We start from the raw sequence: 15,996 nt of genomic DNA, 5'->3' as shown, positions 1-15,996 counted from the left end.
TGGATAAACACTTTTTTTTTAACAGATGAAGTTTCGACCTGCTTCAGGCCATTTTCCAGTCTATCATATCGAAAGTGTGGGATGTCCCGGCGTAAAAACTGCTCGTCGCGAAATGACTATACACAAGCCACAAACTCAATAATGACCTCAATAAAAACGTCAAAACCATTAATCGTCGCCCACTTTCGTGCAGCAGCCATTTTCATTCCATCGTTTGACCGTTATCGTTTTCTAACGGTTTCAAGAAGTCCCAGAGTGAGAGAGAGCGAGGAAAAAAGTCATTGGTTTGTGTTGAAATCCGATTGCAAACACCCTGGACCTAGGAGCATACGATTCGGTTTACCGATAGAAGGAGGGTTGTTTTCCTTTTACTTCCTTCTATCGTTTTCTATCCACTTCACAAAACGGAAGTAATTTGTTTTCGATGCAAAATGAAGATGGCTCCCATGAAAACATCGCTCGCTCGAAAATGATTCTTAAAAAAGACCAGATCCTCAACGATGATAACTACCTCTGGGCAATATTTTTCTTTAACCTACCCTTAATAATCCCTACCGTCGCTCGTGGGCCGCCGAGGGAAAAAAGTAAACTTTTGAAACTTCATTTTCTTCCTGCGGTTTGTCTTTTAAAATTTGGTGGGTTTTTTTTCTCTAGCTTTCTGTCCCGGAACCCCGCTGAGTATTCATGCAAAAGGTGCCTTTGCACTAGGTAGTGAAAAGAATGAACAGAAAAAAAGGAAAACCGTCATGCGGAAGAAACATTGTTATCAACTTTTCTATGTAGTAAGTTGGAGGTTTTTTTTTTGGAGGAGCTTGGAAAATATAGCGGTGTAAAATAAATACATAATGAATAAAAAAGATGTTCTGCTTGAATACTTTCACATAAGTAGGAAGTTGGGAGGAGTGAATGAAGCAATTTTGCAAGAACGATTTTCTTTCTTGATCCATGAGAGTAATAAATCTTTTGTTCGCCTTTGTTGAAATTGGATAATAACCGAATTTGATAAATTCAACGTGAACATGAGCAAGTTTGATTAACAACGAATTTTCTTACATTGTTTATCAGTGGAAATGAAACAGTCGAAAGTGTAAGGGGGGTAAGTGTAAATTCGGGGCAAGTGCGAACGTTCAACGTTCTATTTGAATATATCTTCTTCAGTTGTTAAGTGGTAAATAAGTTCAAAACTAAAAAAAAATGTGCGAAAATTAGCTCCAAAATCCAAATTCCATTTGCTTTGCCTTTTTGTTTCATGAATATTTCACTTGCGGTGTAAGCGACATCAAACAGGATCTAATTCACCATATGTCAACGTTTCCTAGCATAACCATTTGTTTTGAAACGTAGCAAAAACAACTCCAGTTGAATTCCACCAAATGACTGTTGTGGGACGGCTTCGTGTCCTTTGTGCACTTCCGGCGTCATTACTCTGCCGAAAGTGGTTCAAAAAGTTCATGAAGGGACAATTTGTTATTATCACCTTCTAACGATTTCTTTTACATTTTCGCTCTCGGCCTAGCGGAAACTGCAGCAGCGAGCGGTTCCTCTTCCGTCCCGAGCGCATGTTGATAACTTTTTACGACCACCGCATCCATCCCCTGGCTTCCTGGCTCGGAACGCGTTCACAGAACCCGTGAACAAAAAAAACCTCTCCTTTTTGTGCCTTTATCCGAGCGAAATCGACCCCATTAGGATGGGTTTTTGTGTGTCCCTTTTTTTTTACCCAACGCCGTGTTTGATTTGCACACACCATGGAAAAGTATCCGCAAACGAAAACATTCCAATTTTCCATTCCTCGGGGAGTGGCACCAAATTTTTCTCGCCCCTTTTTTCCTGCAACCTCCCCTCAATGCGTGTCTGTGTTCGCGTGCTTGCGTGCATTCGCCCAAAGTGTCGATGTATGCATGCATGTCAAGTAAAAATGGCAAAACTGTTTTATTATCGCGTTATTTTTATGTGCCAATTTTCCGAACGACATTTGCCGACCTAACCCAAAAAGCACTTATCGATAAACGAACGCGGTAGAAAATGGCGGAACGGAAAATGTGTTCCGCACACACATTTAGAGAGGAGCGAACGAACGGATTGTGCAAACCCGCAGTGATGCATGGCCAGGAATCACCAGAAGAAGAGAAAAAATGCTCTGTGTGAACCCAACGGAGGTTTTGTGTTCCGGTTGTAGAAATATATTACTTTATTTTGCCGGAATGGCTTTATTGATCTTTGGGTTTTTTCGGGGAGGGCATTAGAGTTTTTGTTTTGGGCAAATTTAAGTCACAAATTACATTACAGGAAAACAAATGAAGAAAATATGGCGAGGCACAAATGGGCCCAGAAACAAATCTATTCCTCTTTGAAGCCAACGGTGTAAGTAAGATAGAAATTCGATATATCCGATAAAAATGACACAAACTTTCGTTTGAATTGAAACAATATTTAAAAGAACTATTTCGCTGCAAGCTTTGTATGAAAAACTTTAAATTTATTTTTTTATGTTTCTATTATTATTACTTTTATTGGTGTTATTTGCACCAAAAAATCTCTGTTCGTTTTTTGGAAACTATTCATTCAGTAAGTGATTAAGGGCAATGAGTTTAATTTGTGAATTAAAATTACTTAAACACATTTTCCATTCTTAAATCAGTGATAATCCGAAAAATACATAACAGTAATTCATGAGTGTTCATTAACATTTGCACTAGGGGAGAGTGGGGTATCGTGGGCCATGGGGAAATGTGGGCCACTTTTAATATCTCAGATGTGTGTTGAGATAAAAATCTCAAACCAACTGTGATCATCGTCACTTTGCGTGAGAATATATTCCTATATGTTGTTGACTGAAATACGCATCATATGCTTCTTTTATTTATCAAGCTAAAAAAAGTTAGAAAAATTAGCTTACATAGTTTAAAAAAAAACACCCGCTAATTTCATCGTTGGGGAACCTAAAGTGCATAACAAAAATATGCTCTTTGATCTTAGTTTTGTAAAGATCTTTCACGTGGAAAAGGAATTTTTGATGAAACATCAATAAGTCACACAAACGCAACCAATTTGCAAATCATAGCTTGTGGGGAATCGTGGGCCACGCATCTTGAATCACCTATATTTTTATGTTTTTATACATATTCATAACTTAAAATTCGTTTTTCCTATCTGTAAAGTTTTCTTATGCCAAATGAAGAGTTATGAAAAATATTTTGTCCATCCTATATAAGAAATTTTGCCAAAACGTTCGCGAGCCAGGTTTTTGAATCCATTCGATCATACACAGCTCTCTTTTTTATTTCATCATCTAAAATTGCTTTAAAATAACGAAATAAATTAGGAAATCACAGTTTTGGGTCAACTCATAAACTTTGCATGTTATTTGGTCAATTCCCCACCATTTTTCAAAATCCAAAAAATATTGCTTTTTTCCAAACAGTCAGAATTTGGGGGAAATGACTTATTAAAAATTAAAAAAAAACCTTATGATACCTTGAAAATGTAGAAAACCATACCATTTTTTATTTTCATTTTATCTTTTATCATAAAGAAGTTATGGAACAACGAAAAAAAGTGGCCCATGATTCCCCACTCTCCCATACTATTTTTTCAAAGAAACAACGAACCTTACTTGAAGGACTTGCTAAAAGCTTTTCCACAGCTTTTGATTGTATCAAGCACATTGGCTCAAAATCTATCTATGAAATGAAGCAAACAAACTATAACATTTTTTTAACTTTTTCCATTGTACTGAGAATGTTTGGGGTGTTGTACTTCCAAACCATTTATTTGTAGGGTAGACTTCAGGCTACAATATACCCTAGATAGCCAAATCCATAAGGTTCCAGATCAAGCAACCTCACCGGCTACTCCGAGCTCAAAATTGACACTCAATAAAATTGTTGCCCACATAAATTGGATTTTCTTCCATTCGTGAGCTAATGCGAAGTCCTGCTTGAAAACCACTAGCTAAAACCAAAAATAGACGTATCCACAGTTCAAGGACATGACGTAGAACTATTCCCGACATATAAATTGATTGATCTTCACTTCTTGAGGGTGTTAGGTTGATCTTCACCAGGGAATTGAGGGTGATTTCGACCCAGACCTTCAACAATGAAGTTTTCTTGCGCCTGATGGGTTTTAATACGTCTGCATAGGTTCGTGAGCTTTCTGAACACAAAAATCTGTTGTTCTGTTTTTTTTCACGAATCAGTGTACGGCGACGGACTCATCGGTAGAAAACACGATATTCTCCAGATTGTTTGTGCGTGGACCGCGGTAGCAAGGTCCTGCCTATGTCTGTGTGGTTGGCCCTAAGGCTTCCACGGCCGATGGTTCGTCGAGGGAAGGCACCCAACCTTAAGAAACCTACAATGGTTGGCTACCACTCCGCTTGTAATAGTTCTTTAGGTTATCCCCAGATGCATTCCCTCTAGTTCCCAATCCCCAATATGCAAATCTACATATGTACAAAAGTATGTATAAATAAAATAATACATGTGTATCATAAAAAATTACCTGAAGATCTGAAAAGAAATGATATTAAATTATATTGATAAAAAAAGTAATAATAAGTAACATCAATTGGAAAAAATAAAAATAGAAAAATTTTCAGAACAAATTTCTTAATAAACTTGATTAAGAAGTTAAGCAAAACTGGTTCCATGAATCGGAGAGCAACGTCTTTTTAAAAATTATGAAATATGCCTTCTCGATATAACAATAAATTACCTAACTTTTAGATTGGTTTCCTGGATCTATTCTTATGAGATATTCACTTTGGCTATTTCACTTCGCAATTTAAATAGACAACGATTAATGCATTTCCAATGAAATTTAAACAAAATACCTAAAAAATATGTTTCAACCGAGAGCAATGCTTACACATATTACACTTTTTTTAATCAAGAAAAAGTAAAAAAAAAGTAAGAAAAAATAATAATAACAAGACAACAGTTTTTAATGTACAATTTGGCTAGGTCACATTTTTGCACCGACCTACGAGGAAAAGAGTAAAGCAAAAATAGATGGAACGCTCTCACCAGTTTCACGCTTCCCTTCGTCGAATATTTCCCGCTTGCTGCGATGGTTTCGAATGGTTCGAACATGTCCATACACGTTAGAGCTTGGAGGTTGTTTATGTGCACACAATCACTTCACCAAATTGCCTCAAAATTCATCATTTTCAACAAAATCAAAAAAAATCCAAACGACAGTAACCACAACATTCGTTTAAAGTTTCAAATTATAACATTTATCTCTAGAAGCCTCCGTTAATCATAGTGAATGCAAAGCACTTTTTTTTAACAAAACCGAATTGCCCACTACAAGCGCTGCACTTTCTCTCATGAATTTTGTTTTCGTTCCAACCAAATCCTAATCACACACGGTTGTCAAAACACTTCATTTGCTTTGAAAAATTTCTATCTTAAATAGTATTCGGACAAGTAATATTTTCCGTTTCGCAAGTTGATGGTCCATCGGCCGAAATTTATTTTTCCCCCCAGCGAGCACACACGGAGCAAGCGAAAAAAACGAACCGAACTGTACAAGAGCACGCACGCGACTGCTATGGAGGGAATGAAGGTGTTAATATGATTTTTAATGAAAAAATAAAAAAAAAGTAATTTGTCGTTGACTACAAGCAATACCCTTACTTTATCATAAAATCTCTTTTTTTATCTTTGCACACTTTTTTCAGTCATGTATTGAACAATTATTTTTATCACAGAAGCTAAAGCCTTTGCAAAATCATAATATTTTACACAAATTCATCTGGAAAAACCAATAGGAATCTGGTTGGAACTTTTTCATGAGTAGGCATCTAGAAAAATTTGACCTCTTAAATTCGATTTTAACATAAATTCCTTTGTCCATCAGAACACATCTGTCACATTGCGTAAAAACCGATTGCAATCCAAGGATCTGCTCGCTGTTAGTTATTTACTTGGTGTCTCGTAGTAAGGCAACACTTTCTAACCTAATATACAGCTGTTTTTGTAAAAGTTGGGAAAATCTAGATTGCCACACAAAATAAGCTGTAACCTTATCAACTCTGTTGTGTCGTGAGCCTACTTGGTTGAATGATTCAACTGAATCAAAGCAATCGAAAGATTCCTTTTAATTCAACCACGGTAAATGAAAATATCATATACCAGTATTTCGATAGCAACTTACTACCACAGACAAACAGACGAGACACTCAGAAGAATTTTCGTAAGAATTTTCGCAAGAGATTACATTGCCATCTACCGTCGGTATTGCCTACTAATCAGCTATTCATAATAGAAACTGATCCAGGTAGCCTATGATATTGTGATGTTACCAAAAACAGTAAACAAATATTTTTTGCACTTGTGCCGAGATTTGCTTCTCAATTTACTTGACCCAGACCCAGACCCCGTGACCCAGACAGCTTTATCAAGAAATCTAACCCAACTGTTTTGAAGAAAATGTTTATATTTGGCCTTATTGCCATTCGCGAGTGTTGTGGAGTTTGGAAGTGTCCTGGTTGAGATCGAAATAATACAGAGATTCCTGAAACTGTGATTAACGATAGTGGCATAACAGAGGATGAAAAAAAATCTAGTAGGTGGACCTTAAAGCTAAGTTTCTGAAATCGATTTTTTAATAACTGCGTCAATGCTTCGTAAGTACATTTAAAATTATTTATCTTATAATTTTATATTTCAGGAGCAAATTTGGAAAAAATAACACAAACTAAGTGCTAAATCGTTGACTAGCAGCATTTTTCGTGATCCTGTAGGAATATTTCCAAGCCGGGATCGAAGCTCGTGTACACAACAGAAACTAACGAGTTAGATTAGAAATATTTATTTTGGTGAGAGTTTTCTAATCAATTATAAAGTTTTTCGGCATTTCGGTCTCTGGCTGCACCAATAACCTAACCTACTGCCAAAAAATCACAGTAAGAGCAACGTAAGTCTCAAACGTTATGTTAGGTTCGGATGTGAAAATGGTCAAATTAGATTAATTTTAGAAATTAAATGGTTACTCCTTTGGAAAAAAGTTTGTTTTATTGTTATCTGTTCTCATTTAAACCTAATACAGCTGTTCATGATGATCGATGCCTTGTTCCTGTAAAGGATATTTCCTCTCTTAATTCAGTGGGGTCTTCTTAGAAACTATTCATACAAACAGCACAGGGGGAATACACACAACACAGGAAAAAAATCCTAAGAAATCGATTCTTATCCATTCCGGCTTGGCATTCCATGGATGCTTACTAGTCTTTTTGGGAAACTACTGCAGTTCAATAACTCCAGGATAAAATCGTCACAATATAAGCTATTGATCATCAGCTCTTTATGGAGGTTTATCCTGAAACATAAACTGTAAAACTGTTTAAAATTATTTCAAATAATTTAAAAGTTAGTCGACGTACATTACCAGTTGTATTATTTTTTGAAGAGTTTCTGGTTGTCACGAAAAGGTAAACAAAGAAAACGGCTACCATGATGAAAATAATGATTTCAAAAACAGATAAAGTAGTGCTACCTGGTGGCGACATTGCCTACCACTCTGGCTATCGTTTTACATTTTGCGAAGAATGAAAATGGAGTGTCCCGTCTGTTTGTCTGTGTTACTACCTTCTTCACTGAACGTTTTCTATAACGTTCATTGAAGAAGGCAGTAAGTTGCTATCGAAATACTGGTATATGAACTTTTCATTTACCGTGGTTGAATTAAAAGGAATCTTTCGATTGCTTTGATTCAACTTTATCAAATTTCTTGTTTTCATCTCAAAATTCGGTTGGATAATGCAAAAAAGTATATTTGAGTATCCAATCAAATTTCATAAAAATCGCCCAACATGACCAAAAATTAAAGCGGTTGAATATAAGGTTGGTTGCGAGGTTACATATTTTTTTGAATTTTTGATGGATGTAGTAAGAATCAATGTTTTTGTGTTTTCTTCTTTGCAGTTGCAATTTTTTAGTCTTAAAATTCTTTAAATTCATGTAAATTTTTATTTAACAATGTTTTAAGATGCTATTGATAGTTTTGTTTTCCTGTAGATGATATTTAAGGATTTATGGAATTATGCATCCGTTCATAGGAACGAAATCGTCTGTTACCCCAAAACTAACCTCATGTTTAAAACCGCTATAATTTTTGATCGCATAAATTGATTTTGATAAAATTTGGTCAGGTACTGAAATGTACTTTTTTACCTTATCTCAACAAACTTTGATATGAAAACGTTAAATTTGACAAAATTACAGCTTATTTTGTGGGGCAATCTCGATTTTCTCTACTTTTAAGAAAATTGCTGTATGTCTCTTCCTTTTTTACGCAGAAGGTTCGAAATACAGTTAATGAAGAGTAAATAAGTTTAGCTGGCTGATGTGGAAATTTTATGGGAAAATATCAAATGTGATTGAAATGACAGTCTACCAAAGTTGGAGATTTGTTCGCTGCTCTTTATTTGTGAAGAAATCCCAATGCATTTTAGCTCGAAAATGTAAAAATTTTAAGCCTTTAGGAATAATTTATAGTAAAATAGCCGATCTCTTGCGAACTTCGTTTTGTGATAAAATAAGATAATTTTCCAAACAAAATTAAATCTCGATATTCTTTACACTGAATAAAAAAACCTTTGGTACTAAGAGTATTCTTATTAAAAAGTTGATAATTCATCAAAAAAATCTGGAAAACGATGATAATGACCCTTTTTCATTGCATGAGATTATCTTACATTAAATACTCAAATTTCCGCATCGAGCCTATGCATTTTAACATAATTGATGCAAAAACAGTGAACAGTTGATATGAATCTCTTTTCCTAAACTCTCAACTCATAATTTGTAGAATTAGATTTGTAGAAATAGGGATCGATTAGTCTTACTGTAAGGCCTCAGTGTTCAAATTTTTACATCGATCTAATAACTCGTTTCTATACACATGCGCAAATTTTTATTCCAACGCAATGTACAATAACGTCAATTCCACAAAAACAGTGAACTGGTAATATGAACGACCCCGGTTCCATACACAAAATTTGATACCTGAAACATTATAACTGGTTCCAGCATCTCTAAGAAATATCTTCCAGTTTTTTGATAAACAAGATTTAAACATGTTATGAAACTGTTATGAAGACTGCAAATTGTTTTGACGGAAAATTGCCGGGATTAACAAAACGGAAGAAAATGAACAAAGATTTCATTTTTTAAATCTAATACTACTACTGAAATGCCTATAATTCACGCGTGAGCTTTCATTACGTCGTATGAAACATCGTAAGAATTCACAGAAAAATGCTGCAAAAGTTATCAAAACAACTTTAACATTTGTTTCACATATAGATTATAATGTTCAGACTACAAATATTCAAAATGGATAAAATTTTTGACGAGTTTATGTTAGTTTATATTTTGTATTTTGTTTTGTTATAAAACTTTTTGTTTATATTTTGTTTCATACGACGTAATGAAAGCTCACGCGAGAATCAATTTTTTTCTACCGAAATACCTATAATTGTTATCGGAAATCTGTTAATTTTTAGTAAACGGAGAGTTGAAAAAACGTGAAATAAAGTATAGGTACAAAACAAAAATTGTTTTGCATAAACATTTATATTTAATCTCATCTAGGGGAGATTATTTTTATTTATTTACATAGTATTCCGTCTCACGACATAACTTGACGAACATAATTCCTAAAATTCACTCGGTTCATAGCAACCGTTCTCCAATTTCTCGGGCACCCCACGTTCGCCAGATCACGCTCCACTTGGTCTAACCACCTCGCTCGTTGCGCCCCCGCTCGTCTTGTTCCTACCGGATTCGTAGCGATCACCTGTTTTGCAGGACAGTCGTCCGGCATTCTCGCAACATGTCCAGCCCAGCGTATCCGGCCAGCTTTCACCACCTTCTGGATACTGGGTTCGCCGTAGAGTCGCGCGAGCTCGTGGTTCATCCTTCGCCTCCACACTCCGTTCTCCTGTACGCCGCCAAAGATGGTTCTTAACACTCGTCGCTCGAATACTCCGAGTGTACGCAGGTCCTCCTCGAGCAATATCCATGTCTCGTGCCCGTAGAGAACAACCGGTCTAATAAGCGTCATATACAGGTTACACTTCGTACGAGGGCAAAGTCTTCTCGACCGCAGTTGCTTGTGGAGTCCATAGTAGGCACGACTTCCGCTGATAATTCGCCTCCGGATCTCACGGCTGGTGTCATTGTCTGCGGTCACCAGTGAGCCGAGATAGACAAAGTCTTCGACTATCTCCAGCTCGTCGCCGTCGATCATGACCTTGTTATTACTGGACAAGCGGGTTCGGTCGGTCTCGGATCCGCAGGCCAGCATGTACTTCGTCTTGGACGTATTAATCATCAACCCAATCCTTCCTGCTTCGCGTTTCAGTTTGCGGTAGATCTCCTCCACCGCCGCAGATGATCTAGGGGAGATAAGGGAACAATGAACACCTTAAGGAAAACGCTTATTTAACCACACAAAGCACTTCTATTGCGTGAGTTGCATCACTGGATGCGAACATAATTTTCCAATTTCAGCTTTTCCATCGATGGTAGGATAAAATTTTCTGATATTGTTGAGCTTATTTTGGGCTTTTTCAGTGATTTGAAACGATATCGATCAATGATCAATCTTGTGTGAATTCTTCTTTAATTAAAAAAAAAGCTCTTGCTATGATTATCATCGGTACAGGTACAGTTTCTTTGGTTTTATTCAATAAACTTGTGTTCTTAACAAAAATATGTAATGTGTACATACCATAATCGTAATTTTCTTCAATTATTTTCGAAATATTTAAAAATGTGTCTTTCTTTGGTTTTCCATTTTCCTTAGCATGATGGATTTGATTCTCTTGGCAACCAAACACACCCTTCCTTCTGGATTTTAATCTGCGGATCAAAGAATATCCGCCGGTTTCTATTTCAAAAGAGCCCATTCTTCTCGGTGCGATTTGGTTCGAGAGCATTCTCGGGACTTCCTCCTTTTGCTGGCGCGCATCTGGTGACCCACCACCTCCTCTCCTTCTCGAACTTCTCCACAAACCTGGCCAAATCGTTTAGCGCTTATATGAAACCACAAGCTGTCAAAGATGAAGAACCCATCAGAAAGAAAGAACTTCGTTACACGCTTCGGCGCCTCCATAATGACTTCATATCGATATAGGATAGGAGAGCCACAGCCACATTTCCGTTTCGTCATCACTTCGCTCGCGACATCCGACAAAGGGCATCGTTACTATTGTTATTATTATTTTTATTGTTAATGTTGGTGGTTCGAGACTGACTTTGTATGTGTGTGTGTGTTAGTGTGACAATCAACGTGTGATGGGATTTTTTTCCTTACCGGAGAGACTACATCAACAATGTCACGTCACGTTAGAATGTGAAAAGCACTGGCGCAATGGCTGAGGTAAGGAAGTAAACATTCATATTTCTGTGCCATCAACTGCTTGGCTTAGATTCTATAGGTAGGTACCGTAGAGGGTTATTTTAAAAGAAGGTGGGCGGGTGAATCCTGAAAGGAGGAAAAAATGCTCCATTTTTCCCATTCATTCGTCTTGGCATTCACCGAAGCTGTTCCTTCGCTCACACAAACGAGCCCCGAGTGTCATGAATATGTGCCGAATATGTGGTATTTTATACGTATTTGTGTATATTTCACCGCAGAGCCATATGAATTGAGTTGAATGATATAAAATTCTATTTTTTATCGTGGCTTATAATCCAGCTTTATGTTGCTGATACACGCAGTCTGTATGTCGGATCACCTCAAAATCCACTAAAAAACCTCAAAGGAAAGACTGGTTTTATTACACTCGTTGACTCGTTGAGGAAAGTTGACCGAAACGGATATCCAGAGACATCGGTCGGTTGATGGTTTGGCCGGTCTTTCAGTAGTCCTTCCCGGGGGCCGTTTTGCAGAATAAGGAAAGTTTATCGCTTTGTGGCACGCTGGGGTCCGCTGTTTGAGGATTTCATTTCCACAGGTTTTTTTTTTCTCTTCCTCCGGTGATGGCTATCCGACAAAAGGTGACCGGAAACGAAGTTAACGTTCGGTTAGGTCGAAGGTTCAATCCGGTCTTACTTATGTATTTAGGTATAGGTGAAATGAAAACATTCGAAGAACATTATACTGTGCTAAGATATGACAATCCTGATTTCGGGTGTCGAAATGGATGCCGATTTCAATTTGTACATCTATTGCTGTTCCTGCACTGTGCTTTTAGATTTACAGAAATAAGCAGCAGAGTAAGATCACACCACGTTCTGCATTTAATTTTTTGTATGAGTTTGACCCAAATTTTCATATTTAACTTGGCACTTGTGAAAAAGTTGTCGAAATAAGTAAAGAGTTTTACTACTAAAAATTATCCAGGAAAGTTTCAGCCTTTTAAAGAGTTATTTCAAGCTCACACGATTTTACTGTTTTCTTGCACTGATTATTTGGAGATTTCAGCGAAATTTTTGGTTCTCTTTTCAATTAAAACTCTGAAAATTTTGGTTGCTCTAGGAATTGACATGGGCTGTAGCAAAAAAAAAAGTTTTTGTGGAAATTAGTGTTGAATGTGTATTTTTTTTTGTTAAATTGTATTTACGGCTTGAAACACTATGCATTTTTTATATTGGTCACATTTAATGAAGAAAAATTAGTATATCTGGTTCATTTTTGTTTACTGAGAAATCTTTTATTGCATTAGCCCGATTATTGGTTTTTTTCACTTTACTACTTATAACGTTTATCGGCTGAACCAAGAAAAAGAAATTTTATCGGAAAATACTGAAATTCATCAAAATATCTCAAACTGTGACATAGAGGCACTGGCATATAATCGAGAGAAATCGTACAGGAGTCAACACCATGGAGAACTCGAATAAAGTTAGTGAAAAATGGCACTTATTACTAAACGTACCGGAGAGAGTAAATGACATATAACTATAACCTGGGGGAGGAAGACTGAAATTCGCTGTATCGTTTTCTGTATCGTTTTTCAACTGTTCGACAAATACCAGCAATTGTAGAAAAGATTTGTAATCGTTCAAATTTTAACTTTAGATGATCAATTTTGTGTAGCGAGTCATGTAACTCAGTTGTGTAGGTGCTACATTTAAGTCTTCTGAGTTAATCGCTGCAGATTCAGAAGTAAACATCGAAATCGAATTCAACAGCTAGATTATTCGATACCAGTCTGTCAACTCTGTCATAAATATCAACTTTGAACTTTATAAAAATGTTGTTCGGTGCAAGGGCACTACCCAAATTCTAAATCTGTTATTTAAGCTATTTTCAAGAACAACCATTGATCAAACAATTTTTATTTATCACCTTCAAAAGCTTCAACGAAATTTGAGCGACTTAATATGCCTGAACATGCAAGAATTTGCCAAAGTGAAACAAAACCTAATTAAATGATTGTTTAATGCAAAACAAGTGCTTTTCAGCATCAAAAAAGTTTTATTGAAAATCTCTAAATAAGAAAGTAAAATTTTGAACTTTCGCACTGGTCGGTAGATTGATGAGAGAAATTTGTCGTTTGAAAGATTTTTTTCTTTTTTTATTCAGTCTTCCTCCCCCAGACTATAACCACAGAGAGAGAGAGAGTTAGGAATGGAGCTCCAACCGTGTATAAAAATACCAACCGCAGTTTCAAATCAAAATCTTAGGTCGTCACACATCCATTAGATGTCGCTATCAGTACACATATTCTTTTAATTTTTTAGACACTCTCAGAAATTAATATTTTTAGCTGATATCAAAGCAAGCCAGAGTTATAAACGATATCGTTACACATTTTTGTGAGTACAAATATCCGATTTCTTTTTCGAACATAATGATTTCAAAAAATGCATATCTTATTTCAAACTCACTTTATTCGCTATCTGTCAGTATTAGCCCCCTATTTTTCAGTCAATTTTGTGGCTGAATTGGAAGTTTAATTTCGAGCTTTGGAGTCACAATTATCCGTAAATTAAGCTGATTTTTTGTGCTGAGTTTTTGATATCAGTAAACAGTTTCCCCTGGGTATTCCTGTGATACGGAGAATCATGGTCCCAAGCAGGATAAATACCTGAATTCAGGACAGTGTTCTTCTGAATCGCTGTAGACACATGTCTTGTCAAATTTCCCATCTTTTTCTATCTTGTGTAAAAAACAACCAATTTTTTTTTCTTTCTCACCAAAGCACAAAATAAAAACCCGCAGAAGTGTCCAGTTCGCCATTTTTCCTTGCTGTATCCGTTGTTAATGAGAAATAGTGAAGATTCATAGTGAAAGTTGACAGGCTTGTCTGTGTGATAGTAAAAATACCACCTTACCAAAGGAGGCGATTAAAAAAATGTGAAATTTAAAAAAATAAATTTAAATAGTTTAAACAATCATTGTGTTTTTTGTTTTTATGGAAAATTTAAAAGATTTTATAAACAGGGGTAAACTATAAAGCTAAATTCACTACAAACCACAGGAGGAACACGTTTCGAGCCTACAGGGAAATTCCAAAACTCCTGCAAATAAGAGGTAAAAACCGTCTCGATCCTACAGTCGAGTTTGACAGTTGTTTTCCTGAGCTGCAAGGAGGAAAATAGAACTCAACTTAAATTTCAACTTAAATTTCACGGTAAATCTTAATTTTGAGTACCAAAAAAGCAAAACCAATGCTTACGTTTTTTACACGCTGAAATTTTTTTACTCATTAAAATCGATATTTGCTGATCATACATCCTGAAGGTGGCGCGATTTTCTATAAAATTTAACGATTTTAAAATGGCCGACAGTTCAATTTTTTACACACTGACTCGACATAGTTTTGTTCGGTGCCCAATGTCTGTTCTCTGTGGTCCAAGTTCTTAATATTTATTTAAATTTGTAATCTGAAATCTGAGTTTGAAATCTTATTGAATACCGATTTTTCAAAACGGATGGAAATAAATTGAGGTTCAAAAAGTCTTAAAGTCCCCCTCCAATGGGTTTTAGTTGTTGATTTGCCCTTAAGCCGCCATTTGGGCAATGTCAACAATAACAATGAATCTCATTTCTGTCACAGAGAACAGAGGTCTGGCCAAGAACAAAAATCAGCCGAAAACGTGTGTAAGAACTTGAATTTAAATACGTTAGTATTTCGTTCAAATATTACTCAGCAAATAGCCACTAGATGGTGCTGATTGCTAAGTGAACGAAAAATAAATGAACTGCCCCGTTACTCAACAGGGGTGCCAGGTGGTTTTTGAAAACCTGCTTTCAGTCTTATGCAAACTAATCCTCAATTTAATAATTATATAATTTTTAGAGGGATTTATATTTCTGAATTCGATTTGATGTGAAACCAAAGAAGGTTTATGGATATATTTAAGACAGTAACAAAATCCAAAATGTCACACGATTAACCTTTCCAGAACGTATCCAGGCCAAACAAACCCGGTCATTTTTAACCAGAAATCTTTGCAAAATCCGTGCATAGGAATTCAAAATTTTCAAATTAAAAACCGGGCTAATCAGTCAAAATCCCGGTATTTTTATAAAATTTCAGGAGTTGCAAAACTTGAATATGAAAAATTATTTTGTCTCGAGACACTTCATGGGCATTGATCTTATTCACAATAAAAAAATGGTTAAAAGTTCAATTTGATGAAGCAAAAATTATTATTTGACCCAAAAACCATATATCGTTGGTTTTATTGGAGATTGGAAATTGGAAATTTTCATCAGATTGGCATCCCTGATAATGTTTTGAATTTTCGTCGCCACGTGGTCGAAGATTGTTTACAAACAAATTTGCATTTCACACGCTCCAATTTTCTCACTTATTTTTATTTATTCACTAGTTTTACATTTTACTCACATAAGATGTTATTGTAGGAATAATGCATAAAAAAAGTTGGCTAGAGTTTGAATGGTTTGAATCCTGAAGCTCAAATGAGTGTTTTATCAGTTCAAATCATTCAATCATTCAATAGTTGTTTTTGAATACTGATTAAAATTTACACAGCAAGCATCATTTTTGTTTTCTACTTTTCA

General features: G+C 35.9%; 1 protein-coding gene across 3 annotated transcripts in view; it reads right to left on the bottom strand.

The window, feature by feature from the left end:
- Positions 1–15,996, bottom strand: part of LOC129755331 (amyloid-beta-like protein) — a 427,746-nt gene that overhangs the window by 44,748 nt on the left and 367,002 nt on the right. The gene's annotated exons all lie outside the window — the stretch shown is intronic.

Source organism: Uranotaenia lowii, chromosome 3 (genome assembly GCF_029784155.1).
Source record: "Uranotaenia lowii strain MFRU-FL chromosome 3, ASM2978415v1, whole genome shotgun sequence".
Lineage (NCBI taxonomy): Eukaryota > Metazoa > Arthropoda > Insecta > Diptera > Culicidae > Uranotaenia > Uranotaenia lowii.
This window is presented reverse-complemented; position numbering and strand designations above follow the sequence as displayed.